This window comes from Vicia villosa, linkage group LG2 (genome assembly GCF_029867415.1).
Source record: "Vicia villosa cultivar HV-30 ecotype Madison, WI linkage group LG2, Vvil1.0, whole genome shotgun sequence".
NCBI classification, from domain to species: domain Eukaryota; kingdom Viridiplantae; phylum Streptophyta; class Magnoliopsida; order Fabales; family Fabaceae; genus Vicia; species Vicia villosa.
This window is the reverse complement of record NC_081181.1, coordinates 228,557,583-228,571,532: the sequence shown is the minus strand read 5'-3', so window position 1 is coordinate 228,571,532 and position 13,950 is coordinate 228,557,583. Positions and strand designations below refer to the sequence as shown.

General features: G+C 37.7%; 1 non-coding gene across 1 annotated transcript; it reads right to left on the bottom strand.

Annotated features, from left to right (window-relative positions):
• Positions 1 to 6,345: 6,345 nt before the first annotated feature.
• LOC131654395 (small nucleolar RNA R71) lies at positions 6,346 to 6,452 on the bottom strand. The gene has a single exon (XR_009299436.1). It is a non-coding gene; the product is annotated as a small nucleolar RNA R71 (small nucleolar RNA).
• Between the last annotated feature and the right edge of the window lie 7,498 nt (positions 6,453 to 13,950).

Genomic DNA, 13,950 nt, shown 5'->3' with positions numbered 1-13,950 from the left:
CAAATGACGGTTGAGTCGGTACGTTTTTAAGGGAGATAAACTTCGCCACCGATAGAGAGAGCAAAATTGAGCGTTCTGGTGGTCACAGTGTGGTGACTTGTGATAAAAAAAACTTGGATTCTGAATGGTGTGGATGAATGATTTCCTAGTTTGGATTGATGGCTTTGTTGCGGGTTTGAGTTTTGAATTGTGTTGTTTGCAGAGATAGTGGCGAGGAAGAATAATAATAAGGTTAAAGATGCACAATTAAATTATAAAGCATATGATAAAGATATTAATTTTTTCCAGTGATGTTATTGTCGTTATGGTTTGCAACGTGCTATTTTGTTTAGTGTTGTGTTGAACAATAATGGAGTCTTGAGGGGAATAAAATGGGTAATATAAGACAATATAAAAATTATGAATCAATTTTTGTTCAATGAAAAGTGAAATAATTACATGATTTAAGAACTTTCGTCTGTTGAGTAATTATCATGAATATTTGTTTATAAGGTTTAAAAGTTAAAGCTACAATGTTTGCTTATGATCTGAGTGTTAGAACAAATGGGTAAACAAGGACAACAACTTGCTACAGACATGTTTATCGAGAAATATAAACAAGGTGATTTGATGGGCGAATGTGTAGAGTATTACACTTTATTTCAACAAATTTAAACCCTTGGATTGTGTTTAACTGATCGAAAGGTATATAATTAATGGTACACCGGTGAGGGACTTAACCTCACCCTCACCTTAGACGCCACCATTACTAAATATTATGGATATTAATTTAGTGAAACTATTTTGTGCAACATGCGTTTGCAAATGATGTTTCAGGTGATTTCAATTTTTCAATCAGGTAATTTACATACCTAATTTTGTTTTCATGTAATTTAACATTTCTACTAGAGTTTATTGCTCCGTCCGCTTAATTGAAAAAGTTGTTTAATATTGTAACTTAATTTTCTTTCAATTTTCATCAAACATCCTGTTAATAGAGATTTGCAGTCTAGTAACTTGTTTATGGCCAAGGTATGTTAATGTCAAACTCTAGTGGTTGAAGCCTTGGTGCAATAAATATTCATGTTCATTACACATTTCACTATCAATACAGGCCTGATTTCTTACTGATCAATAAATGATAAGAAGCGGGTCTTCTGAATTGTAGGTAAGGGTATACCGAAATGCGAAATACTCCAGCACCACAAGGGTTAGATTCAATGTTCATGGCTTCTAAGCATGAAGCTAACATTATAAAATAACTTTCCCATTTCCACAGGTTTGGTTACTTTTCTAAGTGTGAAATACCGATTTAAAAGGCCTTATTCATGTCTACATCCATACAACAATTGGTTGATGCAGGTAAAGTTTCATCTTGTGTAAGTATGTTGATCGGGCTACTGCGATGATTGAAGAAATTCTATGGCCGTGGCAAAATTCAGTCAATTTCTTCTGCATCACCTTCACCTTGAGCTGATGAACTAAAGGTATAAATTCATTTATTACTAGTTTATATTTATAATGTGATGTGTTAATAACTAAAATGTATTGATAAATCAGGTATTGAGCACATGTGTGTTTTCGGGCTTTGATATTGACCCATCATGGAACATTGTTTACCATATATGTGGACCAAATGTGAGTCTTAGTGTCTTGGTGAAGTAGGATATATACCTTTTTAATGATATAGTAGAGTTTATTCTTAGACAGTTAAAAAGTTACACTTACCTGGAATAATGAAATTAACAGGTCAAACAGATGTTACCGTGCTTCTATTTAACTAAAGTTTTGTTGTGTAATTTGTAGGCAGCCGAGGTTAAGAAAAACATATCAAGATTTTCTGGTTTTGTGTGGTAAGAAAATGAGGTATGCTTGTAACTTGCAACCAAGTCATATATAACAAAATGAGTGTTTTCTTTTAAGCTTCTAAAACCAAATATTGTTACTGCAGGAAAAGCAAATGATTAAAGAGAAGTTGCTTTATATCTGCTATGTGCTTGACACACCCATGGTCTTGCTACATACCTGCAATCATGTTAGTTATGTGCGTTGTAAGTTGTAATTCTTGCTAACGATTCCGCTCCTTAAAAATCAGCTTCTACTGTGTAGTATTTTGAGTGCGAGTTAGCTGTTTTGATATTGGTTCTTTCTTTATTTGAATCAACGTGTTGTTCCGCTGCAGTAGTTGCACATATTGGTTTTGCTCCATTGCAATGCTTGAATAGGTTTCAATGTCTTGTTCATTATGTTGCATTAACTGGTATACTTGTTGTAAATTATGCTCCTTAGACAAGTTGATACTATGCTCGTTAGAACTGTATGTATCATTTGTTGGATCTGCTACTTGTTGCAAATTCTGCTCCTTAGACAAGTTGATATATGCTCCTTAGAACTGCATGTATCATTTTGTTGGATCTGCTCCTTAGGGATGTTTTGTAGCTGCTTCTTAGAATTTCCTAAAATTTGGTGTATGGTTTGTTGTGCGATGTTCAGTGACATTCGTTGTGCAAACTCCGTTAAAATGTTCAATTTTTGTTCGTTAAGCTCCTTAAAATTGCTAGCATTTTTCTGCGTGTATTGATCTTTTTGATATGATACATTATGCTCTGGCGAAATTTGTAAATTTTGCTCTTTATAACTGTGTGATGGGTTCTGATCCTGCTGCATATGTGTGAGTTACTGCTACTTTGAACGGTTTGAACTTGACATATCAACTATCCTTTGAGTCTATTTAATCTCCATGCTTCTGTAACTTCTAGCTGTGTTCGCAAGTCCATAACTGTATTTTTAAAATATTATGAGTTATACAACATTATGCTTACCATGTTCTTAACATGTACTAGAAAGGAGTGGAGTGTACCTTTTGTAAGATCTTAGTCATGGAATAGAAGTTTTTTTGAAGTCAACAAGAGTGTTTGGATGTGACTTTTCAACTTTTTAATAGAGCATTTGTGTTGCACCCCAAAATTTGCCCATGCTTTTTCAAAAATGCAAAGCTATTCCAAAAAATCGGGTTTTATAAAAAATTTGGGTTCATTTACATTGATATCCTATTTTTATAAATATTTGATTTAAAGTCTACTTTAAAATATAATAGTTTATACTTAAATTGTTATATTTTAATAAATAAAAAATGTTTGCCTATGCTTCATACACTTTCAATTGGCTTTTTTATTTCAAATAAATAACATAGCCCAATTGGTAAGGAGGAATGGCTTGCAAACAAAATGTCACGGGTTCAATTCCCGTTCGGTGCATTTCCATGTTTTTTAACATTTTTTTTAATCTTTTTTTGCTTTTTTTGCACCTAGACGTACCTAGACACAAGTACGTCCAGGTTCTTAATCTTGGTCATCAAGGAAGGTCCATGGGCCTTTGGGTTGGATCATTTCCTTTTTAGGAGTGGTTTTAACCTGATTCCAATCTATAAAAAGGGCACCTCTCACCCTCATTCCTCATCAACAATTTTCTAATCAACAGCAACCAACAACTTTCTAACAATCATCTCTCAATTTCATTCACTTTTCTACGTTTTTTTAAAATTGTTTTTGGCCGATGATGACACCTGAGGCCACCCTTTTTTTCAAATGATTTTAAAATGTTTTGGCCGATGATTTTATATGAGGCCACCCGCTCATTTATTTTTTTAATTTATTTTAACCATATGATGATTTTTCTGATGGCTATCATACTCATTTGTTTTTCTAACTTTTTTTTAAGTTTATTTATTTATTTATTATTTCCCACAAAGATGTGATTCATCTGCTATGGTCATTCGCACTATACATCTTTCGAAATCCATCTATGCCTGAAACTAATCAATACCAAAGTTTTTCCATCTCTTTGATTCAACCTATCCCATTTTTTTTATTTAGTTTTCAATATAAAAAAATGTTTGTTTTTAACTTCAATTCTGTCACCCCTTTTATTTCCAAGTTGCCATTAAACCGACACCTTCATCATAATATTACATCTCAGCCTGTAATTACACAATTTTACACAAAATCTTGTTTTTCCATTTTGATACTTTTCACGTTTTCTAATGTCATCATCCTCACAAAATTATTACTCTGTAATACAACAACAAATTTCATAGCAAACAAAACACATTGTTGCAGCATAATAAAAAGAACAAAATTTGTAATCTCCTTGTCATAAACATGTTCCTGATTTTACATTTTTCAGGAAAAGGAACAAGACAATAAATACTAATCCACACACCCAGCAAATAGCAGAAAAGAGATCGAAAAGGGAGAACAGATCTGAATGATAACACGATTTTATATCGTATATTTAGCTTGAAATCCGTAGATATTTATAGCATTTTTCGTTTATTATGTTGATTTATTATGATATTATGCGAGTATTTGCTTTGTTTCAGGTTTTACTCTTTTATTGAGACTATTTGTGAAAAGGAGAAGAAATGGAGCTAAAATGACCAATATTTATGCCTAAAAGATGAAAAAGGGGTGCTGAAGTGAAAGAGAGGTGCAAATAAGGCCCAAATGTGCAAATAAGACCCAAAGGCCCAAAGAGACAGACCAGCCCACGAAGAATCAATTGTGCGTGGCCCAAATCACACAAGCAAGTGGAGACGCACGTCTCCAACGTTCTATGCCACGTCACCAAAGAGGAGACACCCGTCTCCAACCACTCCTAGATTCTCTCCACTTGAGACGCACGTCTCAAGTCGTGTGCTGAGTCTTCCCCAAAAAGTGGAGACGCACGTCTCCAAGGCCCAGTCTGAGAAGTCCCTATTTTCACGCATTCCAACTGCAGTTCCTCGCCTATAAATAGAGCCTGCCACTTCAGTTCAAAACGTCCGATTTCCTGCTAACAAAGTGCTGCCGAAATTGTTCCGCGCTTACTATTTTTCTTCCTGCTTTCATTTAAACAGCTTATTTTCTCATAACAATTTCTACACCGGAAATTGTTGTGAACCTTTTATAAATCTAGCCTTACGTTAGATTTATCGTTTTATTTCCTTGCTTTAAATTTCTGTCCGTTTAATTCCGAAGAACGATCCAGCCAACCTGTGGTGGAAGTTCGGTACTTCAAGATTCAATTGCAACTAATTAGAACGATCCAGCCAACCGTTTATAGTAGACATAGGACATTAGTTTTAAGGATGGCGAAAGCGTATTAAAACTAATTAGAACTTATTTATTTTCAAAAATTGTTTTTACACCCGAACGGGATGGCGAAAGCGTACGTTAGGGATATTAGCATGTTCCGAGTCAACAGAGCGAAAGTTTGAGATTAGGGGATTTAAATAGATAACAACTTCATAAAACAGGCATTTTATTAATTACGTTGTTTCCAAAAAGCTTTTCTAATATCTAATGGGATGGCGAAAGCGTACGTTACGAGTTAGGATAGTGGTCTAAATCAACAGAGCGAAAGTTTGAGAGGAGGACTTTTAATCAATTGAATTAATAAAGATTTTTAATCGAATTATGCATTAGCCAATGGACCTTCGGATCACCTTAAGTTAAACGAAATACATACTGATATCCGTCTATTATTATATTTCTTTATATTCACAATCACTTTCTCTTAGGAACAATCAAAAATATTAGTAGCCTTAGCTTTACATAGTAACCTTAGATAACAGTAGATCGATACATAGTCCCTGTGGATTCGATATCTTTTAAAACTACACGACACGATTGTGCACTTGCAGTTATCCCGACTAATAGACACGTAAAGTCGCGATCAAGTTTTTGGCGCCGTTGCCGGGGACTATTTAAGTCGATATCGTAACTCACTGTTACACCGTAGAGACTAGGGCAATTCTTTCCTTACTTTCTGGACGATTGTATGCCAAATACTCGTTCACAAGGAGGAGATTTAATACAACGAATTAACGAGATCGAACGTTTCATTAACGTCAAACGTCGAGCTCGCAATCTTCCCGAAGTAGCACCAATTCTGATTAATCAAGAATTGAGCCTTACTGATCAAATCAATCAAATTATCCCGAAGTTAGAGATGGCTGCTATTCGTCCTCTTAGAGACTATGCCGCTCCTTCACGTGCTGAACCGCACTCAAGTATCGCACCACCTGCGATTGAGGCGAACAATTTCGAACTGAAACCTTCGTTGGTACAAGCTGTTCAACAGAATCAATTCTCTGGAAGCCCTGCAGACGATCCCAACCTCCATTTATCTGTGTTCGTGCAATATGCCGACACTGTCAAAGCTAACAACGTTAGTTCCGAAGCTATTCGATTACGTCTCTTTCCCTTCTCCTTGAGAGATAGAGCTAGAGCGTGGCTTCAATCCCTGCCTTCTAATTCCATAACTACATGGGACGAATTGAAGAGAGTATTCTTAGCTAGATACTTTCCGCCTAGCAAAACTGCTATGCTAAAAGGGCAAATCAACGGATTTACCCAGAAAGATAACGAATCACTCTTCGAAGCTTGGGAACGATACAAGGACATGCTTAGATTATGCCCTCATCATGGACTTGAACCATGGCTGATCATCCATACTTTCTATGGTGGTCTCCTTTATAACACTAAAATGACTATAGATGCCGCTGCTGGCGGAGCACTAATGGACAAACCCCATGATGAAGCATACAACCTCATAGAGAACATGGCACAAAACCATTACCAATGGGGTGGAGAACGAGCCGCTCTAGAGAAAACCCAAACCAAAGGAGGAATGTACGAAATAAGTGGTATAGACCGCGTTAACGCTAAAGTAGATGCTTTAACTCAAAAGATCGAAAACTTAACCATCACTCCTTCAGCCACCGCTGCTGCCGTAGCACCTAACTGCAAGATTTGTGGATTAACTGGACATGCAGTTGCCGAATGTCAACTCTTGACTGGGATCCTATCTGATCAAGTAAATTATGCTCAAGGAAACCCTTATTCTAACACGTACAACCCTGGATGGAAAAACCATCCGAACTTTTCGTATAAGAACAACAACGCATTGTACGCGCCTGGACAAGCTCCTGCTGTCCCACCTGGCTATCAAAAAGCGCCTGTAGCTGCTCAAAACGCCCCTAGGAAGTCGAATCTAGAAATCATGATGGAAAACTTTATAGCTTCCCAACAACAAACCAATAAGGACTTCCTAAATCAAAACATCCACAATAGCGAGCAACTAAAACAATTAGCGAACAAAGTAGATGCTTTAGCTACGCATAACAAAATGTTAGAAACTCAAATTTCACAAGTAGCCCAACAACAAGCACCTACTGCTGCCCCTGCTGGCACATTTCCTGCTCAACCACAACCTAACCCTAAAGGACATGCGAACGCAATAACACTACGAAGTGGAACGAACTACGATGGACCTATCGATCCTAGAACTCAAAACGCACCAATGTCCCAGCAAGAGCCAAAGGAAACCAAAAAGACATCAACCGATGATCAAACTGCTAAGACCGATGAGAACAACAACGAAGTGGAACCTGAAAAAGAAAAACCTTACGTTCCACCACCACCTTATAAGCCACCAATTCCTTACCCTCAAAGATTAGCTAAATCTAAAACCGAAGCGCAATTTAAAAAATTCGTAGAACTTCTGAAACAATTAAACATAACCATACCGTTCACAGAAGCCATAACCGAAATGCCTTCGTACGCTAAATTCTTAAAAGAAATTCTATCGAACAAAAAGAAACTCGAGGATAACGAAACTGTAACACTTACCGCTGAATGTAGCGCTATCATCCAAAATAACATGCCTCCCAAATTGAAAGATCCTGGTAGTTTTTCTATACCCTGCGTAATAGGAAAGACTATTATAGAGAAAGCCTTGTGCGACTTAGGAGCCAGTGTTAGTTTGATGCCTCTTTCAACCTGTAAGAAGCTAAATCTGGGTGAGCTTAAGGCAACGAGAATGTCTCTTCAACTAGCTGACCGTTCAGTTAAATACCCTGTAGGAATGTTAGAAAATATCCCTGTTCGTGTAGGCCAATTCTACATCCCAACTGACTTCATCATAATGGATATCCAAGAAGATTCTAACATCCCGATCATATTAGGAAGACCATTCTTAGCAACCGCTGGTGCAATTATAGACGTCAAGCGAGGAAAGCTTACCTTCGAAGTAGGAGAAGAGAAAATAGAATTTATTCTTTCCCAATTCCTAAAAGCACCTTCTATAATTGACACATGCTGCTCTGCTGACATAATCGACGAGTGTGTTAATGAAATAAAATCCGAACCACATAAGGAAACCGAGATCCTAAAAATTCCTATACCGCCAATTTTTGAAGATGACAACTGGCGTGGGGAATATCAAGATAACCACCTGAGTGAATGTTTAGCATTAACTCCTGATCCTATACCTGGGCCTAAGAAACCTGCTATAGAACTTAAAACACTACCTACCGACCTTAGGTACGAATTCTTAGACGAAGAACAAAACCGACCAGTTATAGTTAACGCCAATTTAGGACAGACCGAGACTGAAGAACTACTTACTGTCCTAAGAAAATACCCAACCGCTTTAGGATATAACATATCAGATTTGAAAGGAATAAGTCCTTCCATCTGTATGCACCGCATTATGCTCGAAGAAGATTGTAAAACCTCTAGGGAACATCAAAGGCGAATAAACCCTATTATGAGCGATGTGGTTAAAAAGGAAATCCAAAAACTGCTAGAAGCCGAAATAATATATCCAATATCCGATAGTAAATGGGTTAGTCCTGTTCACGTCGTACCAAAGAAAGGAGGAGTTACTGTAATCACTAACGCAAAAGGAGAATCTGTAGCACAACGTACCCAAACTGGATGGAGAATATGCATTGACTATAGGAGGCTAAACAAAGCCACCCGAAAAGACCATTTCCCTTTACCATTCATCGATCAAATGCTCGAACGCCTAGCTAAACACTCACATTTCTGTTATCTGGATGGATACTCCGGATTTTTCCAAATTCCTATCCACCCTGACGACCAAGAGAAGACCATGTTTACCTGTCCTTATGGCACATTCGCTTATAGACGAATGCCTTTCGGACTTTGCAATGCACCCGCAACCTTCCAAAGATGCATGATGGTAATATTTGCCGACTTTCTGGATGGAATAATGGAGGTCTTTATGGACGACTTCTCTGTCTGTGGAGGAAGTTTTGAAACATGTTTAGAGAACCTTGAATCAGTACTCAAACGATGCGTAAGCGTTAACCTTGTCCTTAATTGGGAAAAATGCCATTTCATGGTTCGACAAGGAATCGTACTTGGACACATCGTATCCGATAGAGGGATCGAAGTGGATAAAGCTAAAATCGAAATTATCGAAAACCTTCAACCTCCCAAAACAGTTAGAGAAATAAGGAGTTTTCTAGGACACGCTGGTTTTTACCGAAGTTTCATTAAGGATTTCTCTAAAATAACCAAACCCTTAACTGAGTTACTGATGAAAGACGCGGAATTCATTTTTACCAATAAATGCATTGAAGCATTCCATACGCTTAAACAAGCATTAATCTCTGCGCCAATTATGCAACCTCCCGACTGGAACGAGCCTTTCGAAATAATGTGCGACGCAAGCGATTATGCTGTAGGAGCCGTTCTAGGGCAAAGAAAAGATAAGAAACTACATGTCATATACTATGCGAGTAGAACCCTAGACGAAGCTCAAATGAATTACGCCACGACAGAAAAGGAATTATTAGCTGTCGTATTCGCGTTAGATAAGTTCCGTTCTTACCTGGTAGGAGCCAAAATAATCATATACACTGACCACGCCGCTATTAGGTACCTCTTAACCAAGAAGGACGCCAAACCGAGACTGTTGAGGTGGATCCTGTTATTACAAGAATTCGACTTGGAAATTAAAGATAAAAAGGGAACTGAAAATGTCGTAGCAGATCATCTCTCTCGACTGGAAAATCTGAAACCCGAACAAGTACCAATTGACGATGATTTCCCTTATGAAAGACTCATCGCTCAGTTAGAAGCTAACAAATTAGAACCATACCATCCAATAACTGAAACCAATAACTTCGCAGAAGTAGCTTTAGTCCGCTCTGACACACCTTGGTATGCAGACTTCGTAAACTACCTAGCTGCTGGTGTAGTTCCTCCTGATCTAAGTTACCAACAGAAGAAGAAATTTTTCCATGACCTAAAACATTACTATTGGGACGACCCGCTACTTTTCAAAAGAGGCCCCGATGGAATCTTTAGACGTTGTGTACCCGAGGAAGAAATAGGAAGCATAATAACACACTGTCATTCTGCACCGTGTGGAGGACACCATAGCACATCTAGAACCTGCGCCAAAATCCTTCAATCTGGGCTCTTCTGGCCCAACCTGTGGAAAGACGTTTATTTTGCTGTATTAAACTGTGATAGATGTCAACGAACCGGAAATATTTCGAGACGTGACGAAATGCCTCAAAAGGGCATTCTAGAAGTAGAAATATTTGACGTGTGGGGAATAGACTTTATGGGTCCGTTTCCATCATCATTCGGAAATCAATATATACTCGTAGCTGTCGATTACGTTTCGAAATGGATAGAAGCTATAGCTTCTCCTACAAACGATACACGAGTAGTTATCAAACTCTTCAAAAACGTCATCTTTCCTAGGTTCGGTGTGCCAAGACTGGTAATTAGCGATGGTGGGTCCCATTTCATTTCAAGAATCCTTGAGAAACTCCTTCGAAAATATGGAGTAAATCATCGAATAGCTACACCATACCATCCACAAACAAGCGGACAAGTAGAAGTATCTAACCGCGAAATAAAACAAATATTGGAGAAAACTGTTGCTATATCTAGAAAGGATTGGTTAACCAAGTTAAATGAAGCTTTATGGGCTTATAGAACAGCTTTCAAAACTCCAATTGGAACCACCCCATTCAAACTCGTTTATGGAAAATCATGCCACCTTCCGGTAGAGTTAGAACATAAAGCCTATTGGGCCATTAAAGATTTAAATTTAAACTACACTGCCGCTGGTGAGAAACGACTTCTAGACATAAACGAATTAGACGAACTTAGACAAGATGCTTACGAAAACGACAAAATCTATAAAGAGAGAACGAAAAAATGGCATGACAAGCGTATATCTAGGAAAAATTTTAACATAGGCGATAAAGTACTTCTATTTAATTCTAGATTAAAATTATTTTCTGGGAAGTTACGATCTAGATGGTCTGGCCCTTTTGAAATCACTAACATATTTCCGAGCGGAGCGATAGAAATCAAAGGAGAAACCGTCAAACCTTTTGTCGTAAATGGGAAACGTCTTAAGTATTACCATCATCTCGAACATGATGAAAACATTCAAATTTTTAAACTTGACGAGCTGCCCGCTCTTTCGAAAAAATAGTTTTCTATTTTAAAATCGTCGAGCTTACGACATAAAACAAAGCGCTTGGTGGGAGACAACCCACATTTATTTTTAATTATTTTTATTTTCTTAATTTTATTTTTATTTTAATATTCTATTCTATTTTGAATTATTTTAATTTTAATTTTAATTATTTTTATATATTTCCTACATTTTATAATAATTACTATAATTATAACCGCTATCTTTAAATCGTGAAAATATTTCCTTTATATAATTATATTTATTATTATAACTTGTTACATCTTTTATTTTATTTTTCTCTTTAATTTTTTCCTTTTTTTTAAACAACACTAGCCTAGTTCTAACTTAATCTTAATATTTTCAACTTCTAGGTTTTCCTTAACTACTAACTCATCAAGATGCAAGAAGTTGACAATATGGAAGTTGTGTTCCGTGGTAGAGGACAAGAAGCGAGATATGTTAAGCTGGCCGAAAGGCAAATGGATTTGACTCGCTATCCTCACCAGCCGACTTTGGAAAGACTTGGTATCGAAGAAAGCGTCATGCACTTGCTGAACCAAATCGGTTGGACCGGTTCTCACCTGTTCCGCAAATTTAGTACTTACCGAAAGCTCACTCTGGAATTCTTGAGCTCCTTGACTTATCTTCCTAACTGTGGACAAGGGCTGAGGAAAGGAGTTATCCTCTTTCGACTCTTTGGTTTAGAATATCAGTTTTGCATCCGAGATTTTGCTGAAATGTTAGAACTACCTCATGGATCAGATGCATACACCACAGTAGCTGAAGACAGTCTTGCATACTGGGAGTTGGAAAGATTTTGGGGCAAGATCACTGGAAACGATAACCCTGAAGAGAATGAGTTTCAATCCGAGAACATCCATAACCCTGCTTTCAGATACTTGCATAAGATCATCGCTCACTACATTTTCGGTAAACCCGGTAATATTACTGAAGTTACTAGAGAAGAGTTATTCATCATGTTCTGCACCTCTCAGAATCGTCCGGTCAACGCCATCGCATTCATGCTAACTAACTTCGAGCGCATCACGCAAGACGAAGTTTCACCTATTCTGATCGGCGGATTTGTCACTATGATTGCAAATGCTATAGGACTGAGAATACCTCTACTTAGATTGACACCTTTTGGTTCCCACAATTCTATGGACATTCGTTTCTGCTTTAATCGAGGTATCATTAGTAACCTTGGACCTGATCAGTTTGATTTACTCATTGATAATAAAGTATTGGATCAGTTCACCTTACCGAGTCCAAGGACGAGTGTGCACAACCCTGCTAACTGGCTTTACTATGGTCAGATTCCTGAGAGAGAAGCCTCACCTGAAACCCCACAAGCTTATGAACATTTTAATGAAGAAGTGCACGAATCAGAATCTGAACCTGACACTCCTCCTGGATACTATGAACAAGGAAATATACCCTTAGATCACCTTGAACCTGAATATGAACCTATGCCTGAGGATGATCATGAGCCTGAATATGAACCTCTTCCTGAAGATGAACCCATTCCTGAGTATGAGCCTGAGACTCCTACTGGAGAGTATACTAAAGATATGACTGATGTCGAGCTTGAACCACAACAACCTGCTGCATCCACCGAATCAGTGAACCAAAGAACTCCTAATCAAAACACACATGAGCAAGCCATCAATGCACTGCAACACGATGTACAACATGTGCGCAACGAGTTACACACTCTACAAATGCACTTCTTCGATTTCATCGACACCGTCAATGCTCAATTCGACGAAGTTTTCAAACACATTTATTCTAATGTGCACAACAATAGACGTGGCTAGATGTTACCGCTTAGATCATTAGATTTTATTTCTAGTTTTAGCAATTTCCAATTCCTAGTTTAGAATTTCATTTTCTGCAATTTTACATTCTGCTTCTGTCAACACTCAGTACCAATTTTAATTTCAAATGCATTATTATATTCATTACTGCTACTGTGTTATACTGCATTACTATTAACTGCTATATATTCCTGTTTACCATTATTTTTGCTGTTTATAGTATGAAACAATGACACTGTTCTGAACTATTATTCTCTAATTAATCCTATCTGTCAGAACTGGTCCACACCCATGCATGCGTGACAACCACCTGCCTAAGCTAGGAGACGCACGTCTCCAATTATGTGGGACCAGAACCCTGCACGCAAAGGACAGGAGACGCCCGTCTCCATGCCCTGTCCCCCAGCAGACTGACTGCCTAAGACGCGCGTCTCCCAAGGCCAGCAGTCTGCATTGCAGTTTGACCACGCAGAAGCATTTTCTCCCCATTTTTGAATTTTGAATTTGAATTTCAAAATTCATCATTCAATATTCTTCATTCTCCCCATTATTTCTTCCATTTAAACACCATAAACCTCATTCATCCTCCATCATTCACCTCCTTAACTCTACATCATTTCCCATTTCTCCATTCCATTCAAACTTCAAACACCACCATAACTCCATTTTAATTCTACATTAACCACACCATTTTCAAACCTCACTATAAAACCACACCACCACCACTCTTCTTCTTCACAACCTCCAAACCATTTTCTACTCTTCTACTCTCCATACTATTTTTCTTTCCAAACACATCATGCCTCCACGATCAATCATCCGTAGTGTGCGTCAAGAGAGGCCACCTCCTGACCTT